The 20,922-nt window shown below is 41.8% G+C and overlaps 1 long non-coding RNA gene across 1 annotated transcript; it reads right to left on the reverse strand.

Moving 5' to 3' along the window:
- Positions 1–14,904: 14,904 nt before the first annotated feature.
- Positions 14,905–20,587, reverse strand: LOC134460415 (uncharacterized). The gene is made up of 6 exons (XR_010037086.1): positions 20,457–20,587; positions 17,885–17,915; positions 17,679–17,749; positions 16,868–16,933; positions 16,656–16,724; positions 14,905–15,259 (listed from the first exon to the last, which is right to left on the reverse strand). It is a non-coding gene; the product is annotated as an uncharacterized LOC134460415 (long non-coding RNA).
- Between the last annotated feature and the right edge of the window lie 335 nt (positions 20,588–20,922).

Below are 20,922 nucleotides of genomic sequence, written 5' to 3' on the forward strand. Positions count from 1 at the left end.
CCTCACCCGTGCAAGGGGGCAGCCCTCAGTGGCGCCCCATGGGGAGCAGTGCGGTGGGACGGTACCATGCTCAGGGTACCTCAGTCATGGAGGAGGATGGGGGAGAGCACTGGTTGATTACTCCCCCCACCAACCTGGCGGGTCGGGAGTCGAACCGGCAAACTCTGGGATGCAAGTCTGACGCCCTAACCGCTCACCCATGACTGCCCTTGACGATTTACAACTATTATTTTTCAGGTTATTAGTTACAGTCTCTGGAGCAATATGGGGTTAGGTGTCTTGCTCAAGGGCACTTCAGCCATGGATGGAGATATAGGGAGAGGTCAATGGGGATTCAAACCTGCAACCCCTAGACTGAAAGACCAACTCTCTAACCACTAGACCACGGCTGCCCCATAGTGCATTTATACTCATGATTATGCTCTAGATATACTGTTTAAAACTAGCCTCGCGAGCCATCCTACGTACCCTACGGTAGTCTGGCCTTGCTCTTCTGTAGAGTGTCCAGATCGATGGGATTTTGATCGCAACGCCCCCCATCTAATCTAATCAGAAAACAGCCAATAAGCGAATATGCGCCCCACGTGGGGGAGAAAGGGGGAGGACGCTCGTGACGATGATGAAAACGTCTGCACCAATGGCTCTGGGGTCCGTATCTCGAAAGCGTCTTTGCTAACGACGGTAGCAACATCCTTCGTAAGAGCGACTCAACTCCCTCTCAACAGCGACGCTCACCACTAAATCCAAGGGAACGGTAAGATGGTTTTAAGACAGTCTTAAGACGGTTAGCAACGACAAGAATCGAGAAACGAACCCCTGGTCTGTGCTATGTTGTTGTTGAGTAACTGTCGTTGAGAGCTGTCCAATCATTTCAAACCATAACTGAGTGCAAACTTCCCGCTTCCTGCGTCAGATCACACAACTTCCAGACCATAAATATGAAATGAAATGGCAGTACTATGGGATGGTCAGGACCAGGCTAGTTTAAAACACCCTATAAATAAAAAAAAAGTCAGTTAGATGCTGGTGCAGTGATACTTTCCACAAGTCTTATTTACCTAATTTATCATGAGATTTTTTTTGCTTATTAGCATGTCACTAATTGGCACTAAGGAGCATGAAGAAGGCAAACCGCTAACAGGTGCTACGTAGGACAAGATCTTGGTTCATAAGGCTGATATTATTTAGCTTTTTCTGGCTGCAAGTTATTATACGAAAAACATTTGTACATAGGCTAGCATGCAGGAACTTCCAGAGTGCTAAGATAAGGCAACACATCACTAACATCTTCATTAGGCCGTAGGCTTTCACACTGAGTCACATAGACACAGTTTCCTCTTATGAAGACATGCTAAACACTAAACATTTGTCAGGCACTACTCTACATAAAACCACCAATTGAGTCTTCCACATCTAAGATGCTCCGGTGACTTTCCTTTTCACTTACAACTAATCCCGCAAACCCACCAGAAGAGACCAAAGCTACCAAGAGTTGCTGGACTATTTTCATAGCAAGAGCGACATGAGCGATAGAAGCGACTGTAGGCACGCTCAAAGCAGAATGCAAGCATTCTGACATTCCCAATTGTCAGCTGCAGCTATCAAGCTGAAATCATAGCTCATTTGCATAATATTCACTGAAGTTCAACTACAAGCTGTCACTTGAGTTGCTCAAATCGCCTCTTGTCACCCAAATCACTTGTCTCTTCTGTCGCCAACTCCTCCATACAAAGTCAATTAGGCCTACTTCCATTGCCATTGTTGCTCAAGTCACTTTTGATGTGTATATGCCATTACAAATGTTATCTTTTTAACAAATACTTACCACCACCATCAAATTTTAAGTATTCAATATGACTGGTAAAATTGCTCTTTTCATACATGAAAAGGGAGATCTTCTCCATTGTCTGCCATTTTGAATTTCCTAATAGGCCTAATAGACATTTTTAGCTTACTTTACTTTGGTCTTACTAGCCTACTAGTTTATTACTTAGTAAATATTCCTGACAAGATCAAATTTGGCAATAGGCAGCACAATTTCAATGAGAAGCATATAGTTGCAATAGGCCTAACTATTCTGGCCATAATCTTACAGAGTGCACCTTTACACTAAACACCAGACAGTGAAAAACTGGAGCAAGGAGGACGTTACTAAGTTAGTTAAATTATAAATTCAATTCAATTCAATTCAATGTTCAATTCAATTCTGTCAAGACTGTAAAATGAACTGTGCACAGTCACACACACACACGTGTGCACGCATACACGCATGCATGCACACACACCCACATGCACACAACCACACACACACACATTCACATTCAAATTCAGACACACACGGGTGCACGCATGCTCTGCTCCGGGGTACGAGGCTGCACTGACAGCACATGAAATATGCATACAGACCAACAACACACCACACAATCACAGAACAGTGCAACAAGGAAGAGAGGAAGACAAGAAAAGAGAGAAGGAGAGAAAAGCGGAGAGAAAGTAAGACTGAGACAGACAGAGGAGCGAGCGAGAGAGAAAAGGGATAGAGAGACTGTGGAAGGGAAAGAGAGAGAGAGAGCGAGAGAGAGAGAGCATGAAAGAGAGGGCTAGAGGAAGAGAAAGAGAGACTCTTAGAGAATGGAGGGGGAAAGAGGCAGACATGATACACGTCGGTTCCGCTTTGGCTACTTTTACTAGTAAAACCGTGGCCAGGCTAACAACCAGGACTAACAATCCCTTCCCACCTTACAGTAATTATCGCCCCCTCCCTCTAGCTCTGGTCTCATCCCCTGAATGTATAAATATGGATGGAGCAAGGCAGCCATATACTATGTAGTTAGCGTGGCAGTGGTGGAGAGAGAAGAGAAGAAAAGAGAAGAGAAGAGAAGAGAAGAGAAGAGAAGAGAAGAGAAGAGAAGAGAACAGAACAGAACAGAACAGAACAGAACAGAACAGAAGAACAGAAGGTAAGAGAAGAGAAGAGAAGAGAAGACAAGACAAGACAAGATAAGACAAGAGAAGAGAAGAGAAGAGAAGACAAGACAAGACAAGATAAGACAAGAGGAAAGGAGACAAGACAAGAGAAGAGAAGAGAAGAGAAGAGAAGAGAAGAGAAGAGAAGAGAAGAGAAGAGAAGAGAAGAGAAGAGAAGAGAAGAGAAGAGAAGAGAGGAGAGGAGAAGAGAAGAGAAGGTGCATTGCAGGATCAATGGACAGGGACCACAGATAAGAAGAGGAGTCATTCTATTCAGGGCTATATAGTATATTACAGTTTTTCTTGATCGCTTTGACACAGTTATCACTCCAAAAAGCACACTTTCACAACAGTTAACGCACCGGGCTAAGCAGAGAAACCGATTTTCCGAACACAACATTTTGTGCGCAAAAGGCTCTTACGTTTCCAAAATATTTAGGCCTAACATATGCAATAAAAGCAAACTCTGTCTTGAACTCAATACACACTACATAGCAGTGTTTGAACACTACCAGTCAGCCATTACACAACGGACAGAGAAATACAAAATATTGTTATCATTTTGACACAATTTTCCCATGCTTAACGCTGTTGTCAATTACATAACTTTCATGTCTGTTTCATTTACTTACCCGGTGACTCAGCTTGATCAGAATCTAGTGACTGAGATGTAGCAGACCCAGTAAATGAATTTGCAAGAACAATTGTGTTATGTGTTATGTGTCATGTGTTATTTGACAGCAGGCTAGGCAGTGTAAACAATGCCTTCTTGCAAAGAATTTGATTGAGAACCAGGATGCTTTGATGTGATTGTTGTTTTGTTTTATTTTTATTTGATTTTTTTCCGAAAAATATGTCTGATGACTGTATTACAGAAGATATGTGTTAAGTAAAATATAGCCTACAGGTATGTTGTTGCAGTTCAAGAATGTACTAAAATGACTAAAAGAACTTAATGCAGGGAACAAACAAGTAAGACACTGCGTATATAGACTGATAGCTAAATTAAGATTTTTGAGAGGCAGTGTCAAATTGGTGCTCTGGTGCATTCATACAACTGGGGTAATTTCTAAAAGTCAGGAAAAGATTTTGTCTGTATGGCTATCAGAGCTTAAACAATGAAACGTATACTACTTAAATGGCACATGCGTTAACTGTTCAGCAAAAATTGCGTTATATGAATGGAAAATGTGTCAAGTCAATGAGAATGCGTTAACACATATGCACAATGAGTCTTTCGCTTTGCTGAAATAGTGGTGATGACGACTTTGTGTGAGTCATATGTATTAAGTTCATTATGTCTAACTGTTTAACTTAAACACTTTGGGGTTTCTTTTGCCTTAAGACATGTAAAAGTTTGTATCTTACTTTTACATGTCTTAAGGCAAAAGAAACCCCAAAGTGTTTGTGTGAGTCAGTTTCAAAAACTAGCCAAACATACACTTGCCATCAAAGTGGCTAGTAAGCTTTCTTTTCTACCTGCCAATCTGAATTTTCACCAGCATTTACCTGGTTGGCTGGTGTTAATTTAGAGCCCTTCTTCTATTTAAACACTATACACTGACAAATAACCTGTTTTTTCCACATTCTTCCACAGGCATCTTGCATGGGGAAAGGATGGAAGAGAAGTCTACTGTATGTCCTTGAGCATGAGAATATTTTATGAGTGGAGGAACGAGAGAGCCTGATATACTCTGATAAACATATTTCACGAGTTTGGTATGCCCTTCAAACCTGTGTGTGTGTGTGTGTGTGTGTGTGTGTGTGTGTGTGTGTGTGTGTGTGTGTGTGTGTGTGTGTGTGTGTGTGTGTGTGTGTGTGTGTGTGTGTGTGTGTGTGTGTGTGTGTGTGTGTGTGTGTGTGTGTGTGTGTGTGTGTGCATCTGTACTGTGTGTGTGTGTGTATGCATCTGTACTGTGTGTGTGTGTGTGTGTGTGTGTGTGTGTGTGTGTGTGTGTGTGTGTGTGTGTGTGTGTGTGTGTGTGTGTGTGTGCGTGTGTGTGTGTGTGTGTGTGTGTGTGTGTGTGTGTGTGTGTGTGTGTGTGTGTGTGCGTGTGCGTGTGCGAGTGTATTTCTCTCAGATCTCTGATTGAGATATCGGATCTCAGCACGTGTGTCTAGGTTTATGTGTGTACAGAGGTGTCTCCTCACGTGAGAGATTTCTACAGCATGAGGAGGGAGAGAGAGAGAGAGAGAGAGAGAGAGAGAGAGAGAGAGAGAGAGAGAGGGGAGAGAGCAAGAGAGGGATGAGAGAGCGAGAGAGCAAGAGAGCGAGAGAGCGAGAGAGGCAGAGAGCGAGGCCAGGGCTGAGCTGTAACTGGAGACTGTCAGGTCAGGGCAGGCAGCCACGTGCGGCCCGGCCTATTCTTTTAATACCTGCTGGCTGCGCCTGCTGCCCGCTGAGCCTCCATGATAACACAACAAGCCACAGCCAGGGTGTGCTGTGTGTGCCATGTGTGTATGTGTGTGTGTGTGTGTGCATGCTGTGCGTGTGTGTGTGTGTGTGTGTGTGCGTGCCTGCGTGCGTGCGTGCGTGCGTGTGGGCAGGAGAGAGACAAGGAGATAGCTATCTGTGTGTTTGTTTCCTTCAGTGTATCTTAACAAGTGATAGAAAGATAGAAGAGAGGGGGGGGGCACAGACAGAGACAGATTGATGGTGAGAGACAGAAAGAAAGTGGAAAGTGTGTGTGTGTGTGTGTGTGTGTGTGTGTGTGTGTGTGTGTGTGTGTGTGTGTGTGTGTGTGTGTGTGTGTGTGTGTGTGTGTGTGTGTGTGTGTGTGTGTGTGTGTGTGTGTGTGTGTGTGTGTGTGTGTGCTTGTGTGTTTCGTGATGCAGTGTGTTTCGTGATGCAGTGTGTTTCTGTATGTGTGATGAGAGTAAGTGAGTGAATGAGTGAGTGAGTGAGTGAGTGAGGAAGGGAGTCTGACAGGTCACGAGACACCTGTTCCCAAGCTGTGCTGTGCGGCTCTTCAAACAGCGCAGCGGTGTTGAGCCAGAATGTAATGAGGTCCCATGGAGGCTTTCACCTGCTAAGTGGCAATTAATATGACGCCAGCACAGACGCCAAGTGGCAAAAAAAATGGAATGGAATAGTTGCCCGAGGATACTGGCACTCTCAGCTGCCTCACCGTCCTCCATGATTTATGTTACAGATTTTTTTTTCCACTTTTTTTTATCAGCTGTGCATGCATTGTGAGTAACCAAATCTGTTCATTCAGGTTATGCTCTGGACCTGTTGTGGAGAAAAAAAAACAGACAGAGTTAAACAATGCAGTGACCTGCATATCACATTCAAGGATCCAATTTATTAGCATGTGAGGATGTTTCTCTAGGAATGAATGGAAGTCAGATTACTGCACAGTCTCCAACCGCCTGATAGAGCATCTCAACACCAGCAGTGCCTGAGGGCACACTGTGTGTAATATGTATACTGTATAACATTGGCCTACATGTATAGACCTAATCTAGTTATGCAATTTGCTCACACTACTTAGCGAAGCATGGGAAAAGCAAAGCCAATGCCAGTGCTTCCTTTTACAAACATATAATCTCTAGTTGCTTACCTAATACTATGTTTTGGTAGAAATTATGGGAGTGGAGGAAAAGACCTTACCTAGAATGTTGTTTCTTTTGCAAACACCTCACTTGAAGCAATAGGCTCACATTGAAACTGAGATGACTTCCCAAAAATATACAGTAATTTGACATGTCTCTTAAAATATATTTTTTGGGCTTTTACACCTTTATCATTCAGGACAGTTAGAGAGAGACAGGACATGGCAAGGAGAGAGAGAGGGTAAGGATTGAAATGTGATAAACCAATTGCATACAGCAATGGTTCCCACTTGGGTCGGGACCCCTGTGGGGTTTGTGGTGGTACTGAAGGGGGGTTGCGGTAAAAAAAGGGACTTGTAGCCCCTATTCACTTGTATGGTGAATAGATGTATTTGCTGTCCTGTGTATTTCTAGCAATATTAGCGGACAAACTATTACTGGAAAATCTAGCAATATTCTTTTTTTAAACTTTTTTTTTTCCATTAATATTGCTAGATTTTCATTTGTCTGCTAATGTTGCTAGAAATCCATTGCTAGACTATGGTGGGTGGGGGGGTCGCAAAAATATTGTTAGGGTCCAAAAGGGGGTCCCCGCTGAAAGTGGTTTGGAAACCACTGGCATACAGTAACCCACTGAAATACGGCGTCCCTTTTGAGATGTGTTAGACAGAAATGTATGTGGAGAAAGGAGACCATAATAAAAACTACACCTCAAGGCGAGTTCATATGAAGGTAAAGCTGCCGTCTGTGCCTCAGTCTTTCTTGGAGAGTTTTGCTTGGTGCGTCAGTCCAGAAGAGTAAAACAGGAGGGAGAAAGGGAGTCCCACACAGGAGTTGCAATTCAGAAAAGCTGTAATTAAAAAGCTGAAAATACAGATAAAAGCCAAAGACTAAATGGGATACAAACATGTCGTGACTCTAGCCCATCATCAGTGTTCCCAATTTGAAAGGTGAGTTTATTACCATTGCAAAATTAGCATCAGTTACGTGGTTAGATGTAAGCCAGAATTCAGGGAAGCATTTGGCACCATTCACCTGCTATGCTGATGAAGAATCTGGACATCAGACTGACTTTATTGGCCTTTCCCACCACCAGCTAGCTGCTATTAGCCGTAGCCTCCTGCTGCTAATGGTTTTAGAGCCAGACGGGCCGAGCATTTAGCATCTCTCCACACACAGCTCTTCCTACCACACTCAGTGCTGCTTGGCAGCCGCTCTCTGGAAAGGTTAACATTTTCACAGGGCAGTTATTAACAATGCCTCCTCATCCTCGCCCCTGTCTAAGCTATACTTAACTCCCCCATCCACGCTCCCCTGTGGACGCTCCTCCTCTGTCACAGCCTTGCTAACCCCATCACAATTCCCTCACAGCTGGAATGTGTGTCTAGCATTTTTAATATTGGAAGAGTTTGCACTTTTCTTACAAAGAATTAAAGTGATTTCTGACATGCATGTATTACATTTTTGCATAGGCTATTATCACTCAGTCAATCAACAGTCTATCAGCAGCAGTGCTGTTTGATTTGTCATTATTCAAATCAATCAAATAATCAAGTAACTTGGCACAATTAAAAAAATGTTTATAGATATACACTTCCCACCTATTTTTGCAACGTCATTTTTTATTCAACCCATTTGTGGTAGGTTACATATAATCTACATATAACAAAGTGCTTGTCAGTGGTCAGTTGAGTTCTGCGCAATCAGATGTGCATGTCCATCTTTTTAAATACTGTATATATATATATATATATATATATATATATATATAGATATATATATTTATTTTTGATAAAACAGCTTGAGAGACGACAGGAAGCGAGTGGGAGAGAGAGATGGGGGAGGATCTAGAAATGTTCTGGGGCTGGAATCGAACCCGGGTCCCCGGCGTGAAAGCACAGTGCCCTTCCACATGAGCCACAGCAGGGCCTTGCATGTCCATCTTTTATGAAGGTATTAAATGAAATGTTTTGCCCGGGCCAGGGGGTATGAGCCTTGATTGGAAGCACTAGATCAGGGGTCCCCAAACTAAGGCCCGGGGGCCGGATGCGGCCCGCCACGCCCCTTTGACCGGCCCTCCACCTCTCTGCACCTCACCATTTGAACTGGCCCAATCACTCATAAACTGTTAATCACCATATTTTTCTAACCTTTCCTTGCTATTTTTACATGGTTATTAGATATTAAAAGGAATACCTGTGGTATTTCAAATTGAAAAACATGTTAAGTACTCACTTCTTTTGCAAATCACTTGTAATGATGAACTATTTTGTGCTGGAAATTATGGCTATAACAGGCAGTGACCTAGTATACAGCCCACATGATTGATCCCGGCCCCCGATCACAGTCAGGAACGATAATGTGGCCCCCAGAGAAAAAAGTTTGGGGACCCCTGCACTAGATTGTAAACACTCTTTTTGCCTTGATGGGGCCTGTTGGCACTGCTGTAACATGATGATTTGCATGTGCAACATAGACGCTCAGCGTCCTCCTCGCATATGGCATCCCGGATCACGTGCGCCTTTGATTCGGTCGGAGTGGAGGGGAACAGCTTGGGCTTATTTTAATTTCCTCTCACTGCTATCTTGAAACAGAGACGCAGGCAGGCAGGGGCAAAAGAGATACACCGGAACAGACGAGACCAGTGTGTTGGAAATAGAATAACATACAGGCTATATACAAAAATCATATAGCTGAGAGAAAGACTATAGGGATGATGAAGGCAAATGAAAATAAAGTAAATAGGGAGATGGAGAGGGAGAGAGAAAGAAATGATGAAGCTAAAGAGAAACAGAGAGAGAGAGAGAGAGAGAGAGAGAGAGAGAGAGAGAGAGAGAGAGAGAGAGAGAGAGAGAGAGAGAGAGAGAACAGGAAACAGGAGTTGAACAGGAGTATGAAGCTGGCTGCGTGCTGCAGTACTCAGCTGAGGTAGAGAGGGGCAGATGGCTGATAAAGCTAGCACTCAGCAAACAATTACACCCCTTCCATCTAATCTGCAGGCCACTGACCTGAGGCCACAAAACACTCACGACTCCACCAATCCCAAAACACCTTGCTTATGCATGCATTTGCGTGTATCTGTATAATTTTTTAGGTATGTAATGAGAGAGAGAGAGAGAGAGAGAGGGAGAGAGAGAGAGAGAGAGAGAGAAAGAGAGAGAGAGAACAAAGTGTGTGTGTGTGTGTGTGTGTGTGTGTGTGTGTGTGTGTGTGTGTGTGTGTGTGTGTGTGTGTGTGTGTGTGTGTGTGTGTGTGTGTGCGTTTGCGTTTGCGTGCGTGCGTGCACCCACATGTGTATGTGTACCCACATGTGTATATTACAAACACGTACACAAATAGAGAGAGGAGGGGGGAGCTTCTCTCTATTTTGACGGTTTGGGGACATACACACAACTCCCTCTAGTGGCTACTGGGTATAACATAAAACAGAGAGACAAAGAAAACCAGGGGAGATTGGTAGAGGGAGAGCGAGAGCGAGAGCAAGAGAGAGAGAGAGAGAGAGAGAGAGAGAGAGAGAGAGAGAGAGAGAGAGAAGAGAAAGGGATGAGTGAGTAAGAGAGACAAAAACAGAGGAGTAGAGAGAGAGAGACAGAGACAGACAGAGAGAGGGGGGAGTGAGAAGTGAGTAGCGAAAGGGAGTGAGTGAGAGAGAGAGTGAGAGAGCGAGAGAGAGAGTGACTGAGGGAGTGAAAGAGAGAATGAGTGAGAGAGCGAGAGAGAGAGAAGGAGTGAGAGCGAGAGAGTGAGTGAGAGAGCGAGAGAGCGAGAGAGCGAGAGAGAGAGAGAGAGAGAGAGAGAGAGAGAGAGAGAGAGAGAGAAAGAGAAGTGAGGGAGAGTGGGAGGAAGAGAGATCTGATCCAATTACCCTCCTGATGCCACAGCACAGTAGCAGAGCAGGGCTTCTGTCGTCACCGGGGGATGCAAAGCTGTTGATCCCAGAGAGTAGATGAGGTCCTCTCTCTCTCTCTCTCTCTTTCTCTCTCTCTCACATCCAGACCCACACATACTTTACCTGGCTTTCTTTCTCTCCGTGTCTCTCCCTCTCTCACTCAGACAGACATGCTATGTGTGACATTTAGCCCATTAAAACTATACGAGTTAGCCTATACTGTGCACGTGCCATTGTGGACAGGTGTCTACAGTAAGCAGAAAGCCGGTTTTCTTTCTGCATGCCGTCCCTTTTGGCACCGTATGCTTACTGTCGCTCAATCACACTATTTGCCAGGGAATGGTGGCAGTGTACAATAGGTGGCATGGCTAAATTTGGCATGGACATGTGCGCGCACGTGTGTGTGTGTGTGTGTGTGTGTGTGTGTGTGTGTGTGTGTGTGTGTGTGTGTGTGTGTGTGTGTGTGTGTGTGTGTGTGTGTGTGTGTGTGTGTGTGTGTGTGTGTGTGTGTGTGTGTGTGTGTGTAAAAGTGCAACTTTTAGTCTTTCAGTCTCTTGTGTGTCTTCGGCAGTTGTCTAATCAGACGACTTGTTTCTTTTCACACACGGTGCCACGGTACCTGTTGGCACTATTTTTATCCGTACCTGTTAAGCCTGACTGCGCCACTCTCTCCTTCTCTCTCTCTCTACCTGTGTGAACAAAGTCAGTGTGACATTAGGTTGGGTTTAGTGAGCCGGTGCAGCACGCACAGACGAGAGCCTGATTGGCCGGCCTGCCGGTTGGCATGGTGAAGGGCCATTGTGACACGGTGAGATTCTAGAACCAGAGAGAGCCGTGCTCACATTAAATTACTCGCGGACAGTGTCTACAGACAACAGAGTTTAGGGACTCATTGCGAGGCATATATCTGCATAATCAAAGCCATGGTTTGCATGTATTTGAGTATAATATACCTACAGACATCTGATTTGTGTGCTGCCTTTGATTTGGCTGTCGCCATCTGCATATTTATACACCTGCTTGTTGTTTTGCAGAGAGCTGAGAGCTGCAGAGCAGTAAAGCTTCCATCGGTTTGGGGATTCAATCAACTGAACAGGGGAATTATCATATCTCTGTGTTTAGGTGATAAAACTCGGAGGTGTCTTCAAGGGAATGTTTTTTTTTCACTTCTCGAGAATGACATCTACAGCATACTCTTAAGTCTTTGTTGTGTTTGAATTAAGTGGAACACCCACCCACTGTGTTTCATTGTTCCTGAACACTGACGGCATCTGCTGTGGGGATTTTCCATAGGTCACCCCAGGGGCATGAATATGCGAATTAAGGGCTTGTCGTACTGTGGATAATGCTGTGAGATACATGCATCATGCATCATGTTTCATGGTATTTTGTGATCATCCTGTAGTAAACATTTGAAAATGAACATTACATTTTGAGATCTACACGGATCAGGCATCAAGTATCATGTCCTTTCTGTGGTCTCAATCTTAGTGGTAAAATGGTCTCAGTTGTCAAACGGTTTGATAGTCAAACATTTGAAAATATCAATCCGTCAAATACTGTTGGATTATAGCCATTTTGTTCCAAACGTTGTAAACCCATTTCAAAATCATTTTCCAAACTTACTATGTGTTGGCTAGAATCCAGCGTGTTCTTTTTAAAGAGTCAGAGAGCATGGTGTCCAATTCTTGATTTTAGCGGGTTTATTTATCCAAAGCATCTGGCATGAAGTTACAAATAATTAAAGCATTTTTGCATTCTGTTCTCCTGTGACCTCTTCCTAACAGCAACAATCAAGATCATTCTCCCTTTCCCTAGAGTATCTGCCTTTTTTTTGTAGTAGCGAGTAACCATCCCCCGTCTGTCTCCAAGCTGTGGGGGCTTCCATTGTCTCCAGGTAGATCTAGCCCCTTTTGCCAGACCTCCTGAGGTGTTTCTTGATCACACAGAGAAAATGGGTTGGGTGTGGCAAGTTAAAACCTTTCGCAAAATATACAGCATATGATCATGACCCTTATTAAACATTCTCAATGTCAATTTACAAAAATGTATGCCAATATATTTTCAATTCCCTCTCTTGATTCGATTCAACATCGAATCACAAAAAAAATATCTTAGCATGTCCATCTGCCATGTCTTTATCTGAAATGCAATCGAACGGCTATCACTTGGGTTATGGTTGGAGATTCATAGGCCTACCCATAGTAGCCTATAGGTATTGAAATGCAAAAATTCTGTTCAACCCAAAACAACAGTTCAAAAATAAACAACCAAACCTAAAAGAAGAATACAAAACAAGAACTAAAAATGCAGTCAATATATTGGCACCCCTTTTCTCTGGAGTCCCTCTCTTCAACTGAAAAAATATCGTGGCAACATCATAAAAATAGAAATGTTCTTTTTGGCCCCCGAGAGTGTCAGCTATGGTGAAGTGCTTCTCAATAGTATGTTAAACTCTTTAATAGTAATGATAAGCCCAAAGAAAGAAAGAAAGAAAGAAAGACGAATAAAAGAAAAATTCAAAATTGTTCCAAAATTGCATTTTCATCGCATCACCCAGAGAGTTATAAAGAAAATCCACAACAAAAACCTGGAATAAAAGAAAATGTTTGCGCACCATTTCTCATGTCAGACCCTGCCCAACTTTTATGTCACACTTTCCATGGGTTGAGAAACCATAAAAACGTAAAAACCATAAACCATAAAAAAAACATATGCATTTCTGAAACAACAGCAAAAAATTCAATTTCAGCCCTTTGCCTCTTTACTAATCTAAATTCATAAATCAACTTTCAACTTCCAAAATTATAGTAAGGAAAAAAATCTGAATTCTTAGAAGGGGGAATATTACTTCTCTTTGAAAGAAGAAGGGGGGGGGGGATACTTCTCTTAGAAAGCTAAAGATACAGTCAATGACATGTCCCTTATTCATCCACCATTGACAATGAAAATAAACTCTCCCTCTCTTTAATCTGTATGGCACAGCCAAACAGATTAATCTTTAAAATAGTGGAGGTGTGTGCCAAAGTTTATGTAAGTTATCCCTTCAACAAGCAGAGTGCACCCCCTTGTTTCCAACTCTAGGACTTTGTCGTCCCATATCATAGATCGAACCAGCGTAGTTCTTTGTGTCCCGTCATGGACACCATACACACTGAAAGAAAATATTCGTTGGATCTACATGATTTTAATGTGTACATCGGTCCCACACAATCCAATTGTGTAAGGTCAACATGATTTCTTCCCCTATATTTATTGTGTAAGGTTTAAGTGATTTTATCACCTTAAACGGAGGTGATTGGATCACCTCAACCTAACACAACTTATTCATGTTCCAGCCTCATAAAAATGTGTTGGAACAATGTGATTTTTTTTAATTGTCACAAAATGTTTTTTTCACCTAAATCAGAGGTGATGAAATCTCTTTAATCCTAAACAATTAATTGGTATTCCATTAACCAGAAAATATGTTGGAAGAACACAAAACTTTGACATAGTTTGAAAGTATTTTTTTCATGTTTATTGAAGGTGATGGAATCATGCATACAGCTACATTTCAGTAACATGATTCTTTAGTCTCAATCCACCCCCCCCCCAAAAAAATAAAAAAATAAATAAAAAATATGGTAAAAATATTAGGTCTAGGCTATACAAATGCATTGCAGATCACAATTTGATGTACAGGCATGTGCAAACAAAAACAAAAAAAGGAGTAAGAATTCTGTGATTAAATGTATTGACTTTCACTGTACGCATGTAAAATGCACACAGATATACAAAACATAAGGACAGTCACAAATAACTGCTACTCAACGAGCAGGAAATACAACGAGCAGAGTCTGTGAACAAAAAGAAAGTCCAATTCGCTTTAAAGGTGCACTGTGTATTATTTTCAGTAGTTTATTTTGAGATTTCATGCTGCCCATGCACAAATGTTGCATTTTTCATGAATATTTACCACCACCAAACTTTAAGTTGTCGTTATGACTGGGGAAATTGCTCTTTCCATACATGAAAGGGGGAGGAGGAAAGAGAGGAATCTTCTCCACTGGCTGTCATTTTGAATTTCTAGAAATACAGATTTTTAGTAAACTTACTGAACTTTGGTCATACTAACACATTTTCGTTTATTACTAAGTAAATATTCATGAAAAGGACACAGTTGGTAATAGGCAGCACCGTTTCAATGTGCAGCATAGTTGCCTACTCTGGTCACAATCCTACACAGTGCACCTTTAAGAAAATAATTTGTTTGGTTGCTGTGAAAAAGTGCTCTCTGGCTGGATTAGCATCCATGTGCACACATCGGACACAAATAAAATTCACTCTACATACAGTTCTTTTAGCTCATTGACTAAGTGCATTAGTCCACACTTGTAGGTGTGCGTGTGTGCGTTCATGCGCGTATACTGTATGCATGTGCGCGTGCATCTGGCAGTCCACCATTCATTTGGTTGTCCTCTTTGTGGACCACATTTGTGTTTATTACCCAGTCTTATTTAAGTCTAGTCTTGGTATTTTGTTTGTCTTTAGTTTGGGTCAAAATCAACACAGTATGTACAAAACATATGCACACTCAAGTACTATTCTTAAACCAGCAAGGAGCTGGAAGTGCATACAAGCAAATTGATCTCTAGAAAAAAGGTACATTTCACTTAAAGAAACAAAAATAACTGCTGTTTTTTAGTTGCTGAAAAAAAAGAGTCCTTTCCGATTGGGTGTCACGTGTGTGACAGACATACACTAAAACTGACAATGTCCTAAGGGTGGGATGCCCAATCTTCTGTCAGAGCAGATTCCAATAGTGATGTCTTCAATTGCTTCGTCTACGGCAACTTCATCCATGACCTATTCAACACAGACAAAAGTAAATAAACACAAATTAACCAAGCCATTTGAATTAACAAATAAATCTAAAAACATTAAGCTGGGCAGTAGGTTAGTGCAAAGTCCAAAGCATGTCCTCTGTTCCACTGTCAAGATTCTCAGTTGTAATTCTGATGTGGGACCTGGATGATGATTTAACGCTGGTGTGAATTGGCCTGAGGTTGTCAAATACCAGAGCCAAAGCTGTGTAGTTGCCTTCATTCTGCAGGGATGTCAAACTCAAACCCAGGGCCAATTGTGACCGATGAAGTAATTTTATGTGGCCTGCAAGATCATTGCATAGCATGACAAGACTGACATGAAACTTGGTGTGTCACAGGAATACCAGTGGGCCGAGGCCAATGAAAAAAGTTCACTCTCATATGGAACAACACCCCAGGTCTACTGTGTCCTTGGCTGGGACCTACAATGTAGACAACCAGTGATGCCAATCCTCTATTTAAGGTGTTTCAGAGCACAGAGATGTAAGGATCAGTTCGTCTCAATTAAGAGAACAAGTTTCATTATGCATATACAGGTACGATATATACTGTTCATTGCGAGGAGACTTTGAAGGAAAAGTCTACTGCATTTCACTGCTCTCTGATATTCTCTGATCTGAGATGAATTGAGAACCTCTCTGGCGTTTGTGCATGCGTGCAGTAATATGGCATGCAGGGCTTATCCGTCAAGGGGCTGAAATAAGAAGTTATTACAGTTTTCCCCATCTCAATAAGTTTCCCTGATAACTTAAGTGATTAAAAATAAAACATGCAATATTCTAGGCAGACATACAATGGGCAATATAATGAAAAGCGTAACACAGCTGGTGCACTCTGTGGACTCTGATTTCTACCCCCCTCCCCCCCACCACCCATCAGAGAGAAAAACATGTGTCAACAAAGTGCTCTGAGATATTATGCACTTCAAGTAGTGCTCATTTTGTTTCTACATAGAAGATATTAATATTTCTTTTTGTTTAGCTGCACATGCATTGTGTAGTAAGTGTATTGGAATAAGGAAACCGATAGCTTGCTCACTTTCAACTGAAGCCTCTCAATGTCATGTTGAGCATAGCACAACGCATACAAACTAACTAGTGTCACACTCCACACTGAGCGTGGGAACACCAGGGAGGTAGTCATCAACACTTCTCAGATCAGATCATCTTGTCTCAGATAACTCCAATTCTAGTACTAAGCAATAATCTAATATTTACTGGTCAGAGTACGACAAAATTTAAATATAAAAATTCGAGAAGCAGCTCCTTATACCACTGGAATATTTAGTCACCCCTTTCAGGTAACAGCTAATTTAAAGCAGGAGTCAAGTTGTTAAGGTGCACTGGGTAGGGTTGTGGCCAAAGTGAATGCTTTACCTTGTGGACTTGGAACAGTGCAGGGCATTGCAGTGGGACTGTGGTGATTCTTTTCAATTCAGCACTGATCTGAAAAGACATAAAGAGCCCAAAGGATTTAACAATCAAATCATTAACATGAGGAGAAAGCCACACACACATTCAAGACAGGAGATAAAATGCTGTAATTCACAAATCAAAACATTTAAGACAATCCGAATTGAATGTCTTACCTTGCAAACTTTGAACAGTGCAGGCCACTGTGCCAGAAGTCCTCAGAAATGGTGCATCTTGTACAACTTAATGAAATGAAGAAAGAAAGAAAGAAAGAAAGAAAGAAAGAAAGAAAGAAAGAAAGAAAGAAAGAAAGAAAGAACATTTGTAACCTGTGCAGCATGAGTTCTGAAAATAAACTACTTAAAAAAAATCACTCTCTGTGCCTTTAAAATCACAGACTGTATCATGATCTGCTTCAATTGTCATGGTACATGTTGGTGAAATTCAGATTTCCAATATTGACGCCATGCATCCAGCCTAAAACCATGTCTGTCCCATTACCACTACTTGACCATGAGCATGGGACAGTTTACTTTGTACTACTCACTTGGTTAAGATCACACATGCTTGACACCATCCGAAAAAATGTGTTCATGTTGGTGTCATCAGACCACAGGACATGGTTCCAGCAATCCATATCTATAGTCTGTTTGTCTCTGATGAAACCATGATGAACACATTTGCTTTATATTGTTTCAAGCATGTGTGATAGTAGCCAAGGGAGAAGTATAAAGAAAATAGTCCCATGTTTACGGTCAAAAATGGTGGTGGGACTGATTTGTTTTGGGATTCTATGAATGGCATCAACATTGGGAAGCTGACTGCCACCAAAAGAAACATGCATATGAATGTACTGGTACCATGACTACTAAGGCATATCATGATCCTCTCTATGGGGTTTTAACATGCATGGGTGTAACTCAATAGTAAAAAAGGCTTTCTGCTCAGGAACCATCAAGTAGACAGGCAAAAAATACAGAAACTTACATCAGCCAATTCAGCAACAGTTGCTTGGATTGCAGGGGAACTGTGGTTATTCTTTTGAATTCAGCACTGATCTGAAAAGGCATAAAGAGCCCAAAGGATTGACAAATCATAAACATTAGGGAAAAGCCACACACACACACACACACACACACACAAAATAAAAACAATATAAAAACCTTAAAGACAATCAGCATTGAATGTCTTACCTTACAGACTTCGAACAGTGCAGCAGAAGTCCTTAAAGAAAGAAAGAAAGAAAGAAAGAAAGAAAGAAAGAAAGAAAGAAAGAAAGAAAGAAAGAAAGAAAGAAAGAAAGAAAGAAAGGAGGAATTGGTGAGGTTAAGCATTTAATAAACAGCACAGGATTCGTGAATGAGGAGCATGCATTCTGTAAACTAGGCTACTTGTAAACAATGCTCCACTTAAAAGAGGAAGATATAGGCTACCGGTAAGTAAAACGAGATAACAAGGCAGTGCATGCTTTGCATTGCACCATAAGTGCAAGTAAAAAAAAGTGATATGCACTTCAATAAATAGGATACTATTCCCACATGTTTCATCCAATAAGTGAGTTCGCAATTACTAGTGCGCCTGCGCGAAATTGACCTAGCAACGCAAAACGGTAGATAAACAAATGCGTGGATACCAGATCCTGCCTTCCCAAAGCGGTAGGACACTGAGCTGCACACCAGTAAACGAGGTAAATAAAGGTCATAATTTGTGGATTTCGTAGTGGGGTAAAAGTGGTGCTTTCTGTAGATTTTAGAATGATTGCATTGCGATTCATGGGCGCCGCCATTGTGCACTGTCGCCATTGCTGAAGTGTGCCGTTCTCCGTTATGCCATAGTTGCTGCGCTTATCAATTCTGGTGACAGCCTGAATTAAGTTTTGAATAAAGTTTCATGGATAGACGATGAAAGACAGTGGCCACAGGTGATTAATGAAGCTATATCATGAACTGGTAGAATAAATTAATGAAACATTCAATTTAAGAAGGACATGTAAAGCTGTACTGAAGACATAGCTATGTGTGGGCTAACTGGCATCTCTTCAAAACGAGTTTGTTAATGAATTCTGGTTTCACTTAAAAAGTTCAAAAATGTCTTGTTTTCAACCCCAAGACCCTCCTTGATCTACCAGCGAAATTTAGAGTAATTTGGGGTTGTTAAATGGTTGTGTGACCTGTTTGTTGTCAACATCACATACTCGGATTTAGCTAGCAACCCGGATGGTTAGTCTTCTGTTAGTTACCAGACATCTCTCCAAAACAAGTTCGTTATTAAATTCTGGTTTCACTTAAAAAGTTCAAAAATGTCTTGTTTTCAACCCCAAGACCCTCCTTGATCTACCAGCGAAATTTAGAGTAATTTGGGGTTGTTACATGGTTGTGTGAATTGTTTGTTGTCAACATTACATATTCAGATTTAGCTAGCAACCCGGATGGTTAGCCTTCTGTTAGTCACCAGACATCTCTCCAAAACGAGTTCGTTATTAAATTCTGGTTTCACTTACAAAGTTCAAAAATGTCTTGTTTTCAACCCCAAGACCCTCCTTGGTTTACCAGCGACATTTTGAGTACTTTGGGGTTGTTAAATGGTTGTGTGACTTGTTTGTTGTCAACATCACACTCGGATTTAGCTAGCAACCCGGATGGTTAGTCTTCTGTTAGTTACCAGACATCTCTCCAAAACAAGTTCGTTATTAAATTCTGGTTTCACTTACAAAGTTCAAAAATGTCTTGTTTTCAACCCCAAGACCCTCCTTGATCTACCAGCGAAATTTTGAGTAATTTGGGGTTGTTAAATGGTTGTGTGACTTGTTTGTTGTCAACATCACATACTCGGATTTAGCTAGCAACCCGGATAGTTAGCATTCTGTTAGTTACCAGACATCTCTCCAAAACAAGTTCGTTAATTAATTCTGGTTTCACTTAAAAAGTTCAAAAATGTCTTGTTTTCAACCCCAAGACCATCCTTGACCTACCAGCGAAATGTTGAGTAATTTGGGGTTGTTAAATGGTTGTGTGAATTGTTTGTTGTCAACATTACATGTTCTGAGTAACCCGGCTAGATAAAATATCATGCGCGTTTATATGTATCCCGGGGCAACGCTGTTTTGTTTATCTCTCAAAATGGCGAATATTACCCATAATGCATTTCGCGCCGGTAATTGCGAACTCACTTATTCCCTGTGCAAAGTTTAAATTCAGGTTATATGCACTCTATCTAGGTCGGTTGTTCTTTGACTTCGTGTGCAGGAAAGCTTACATTTGATTAATCTTCGGTTAAGACCACAAGTGCATGTGTGCATTAAACACCTGGGTTGGATAAGAAAAGAAAACTTTAAAAATAGAATACTTGGCTTAAAATGAACACACCGAAACGACGCCAGCCCTCTGTTCTCGTGAGCATGCAACGTGTTGATCAAGTTCTAGTTCTGTGCATACCCCTCACCACCCCTCCCCCATTAACGGATCAGACCCTCCCGCGCAAATATAGCTATTAACTGAAGATAACCAGCTAGATTGTTGTACAGAAGCAGTTTTTACTACATCCTTTGAATATCCTAAATGTACATATTTTCCATTCTTTTCTAAAATGACATGGGGCATAGCCATTGACAGTAAGCCAACTGCATGTGTTTGCAGTGCACCTGTTACTAAGCAAAGAGCACTGCGGGGGTAAATGTAGTAGAGTCTAAGCTCAGCTTCCACACACAAAAGACACAAGAGCAGTAGTACATCGCCCACCATAAATGAAAGTACTTCAGTTACTTACTCAATTTCGTGTATATCTTCACACATGACAACACTATTCCAGCGAGATGAGACTGAAGAGTAGGACAGGGCTGACTGAGGCGAACGGCTCTCTGCCTTGAAACTTTCCGGCTTCTTCTTGTCTTCGAAAGTGGTGCACTAGCGCCACCCCAGGACTGGAGGCCACCCCAGACACAACTTAATCATGTTCATTCAAAGCATTAGAAACATGCCAATTCAGCAGTCTCCAAGAACACATTATCCTTATTTGATGAAATCATGTTTACTCAAGGAATGTTAATGAATTGTTTTGCATCTATTTACTTTATATAGGTTAATTAAAAGACCCGCCATTCCCTCTTTTTTCAGTGCAGTACTTTGCTCAATGTCCTGGCAGAGAACCACAGTTCTCCCATCTGACTCCGTATAAATCTCCTTGGATTTCTCAACGTTTGCAACTGCCAGACAATAGAGAGCACGTACTTTAC

Source organism: Engraulis encrasicolus, chromosome 2, assembly GCF_034702125.1.
Source record: "Engraulis encrasicolus isolate BLACKSEA-1 chromosome 2, IST_EnEncr_1.0, whole genome shotgun sequence".
Classification (NCBI taxonomy): Eukaryota; Metazoa; Chordata; class Actinopteri; order Clupeiformes; family Engraulidae; genus Engraulis; species Engraulis encrasicolus.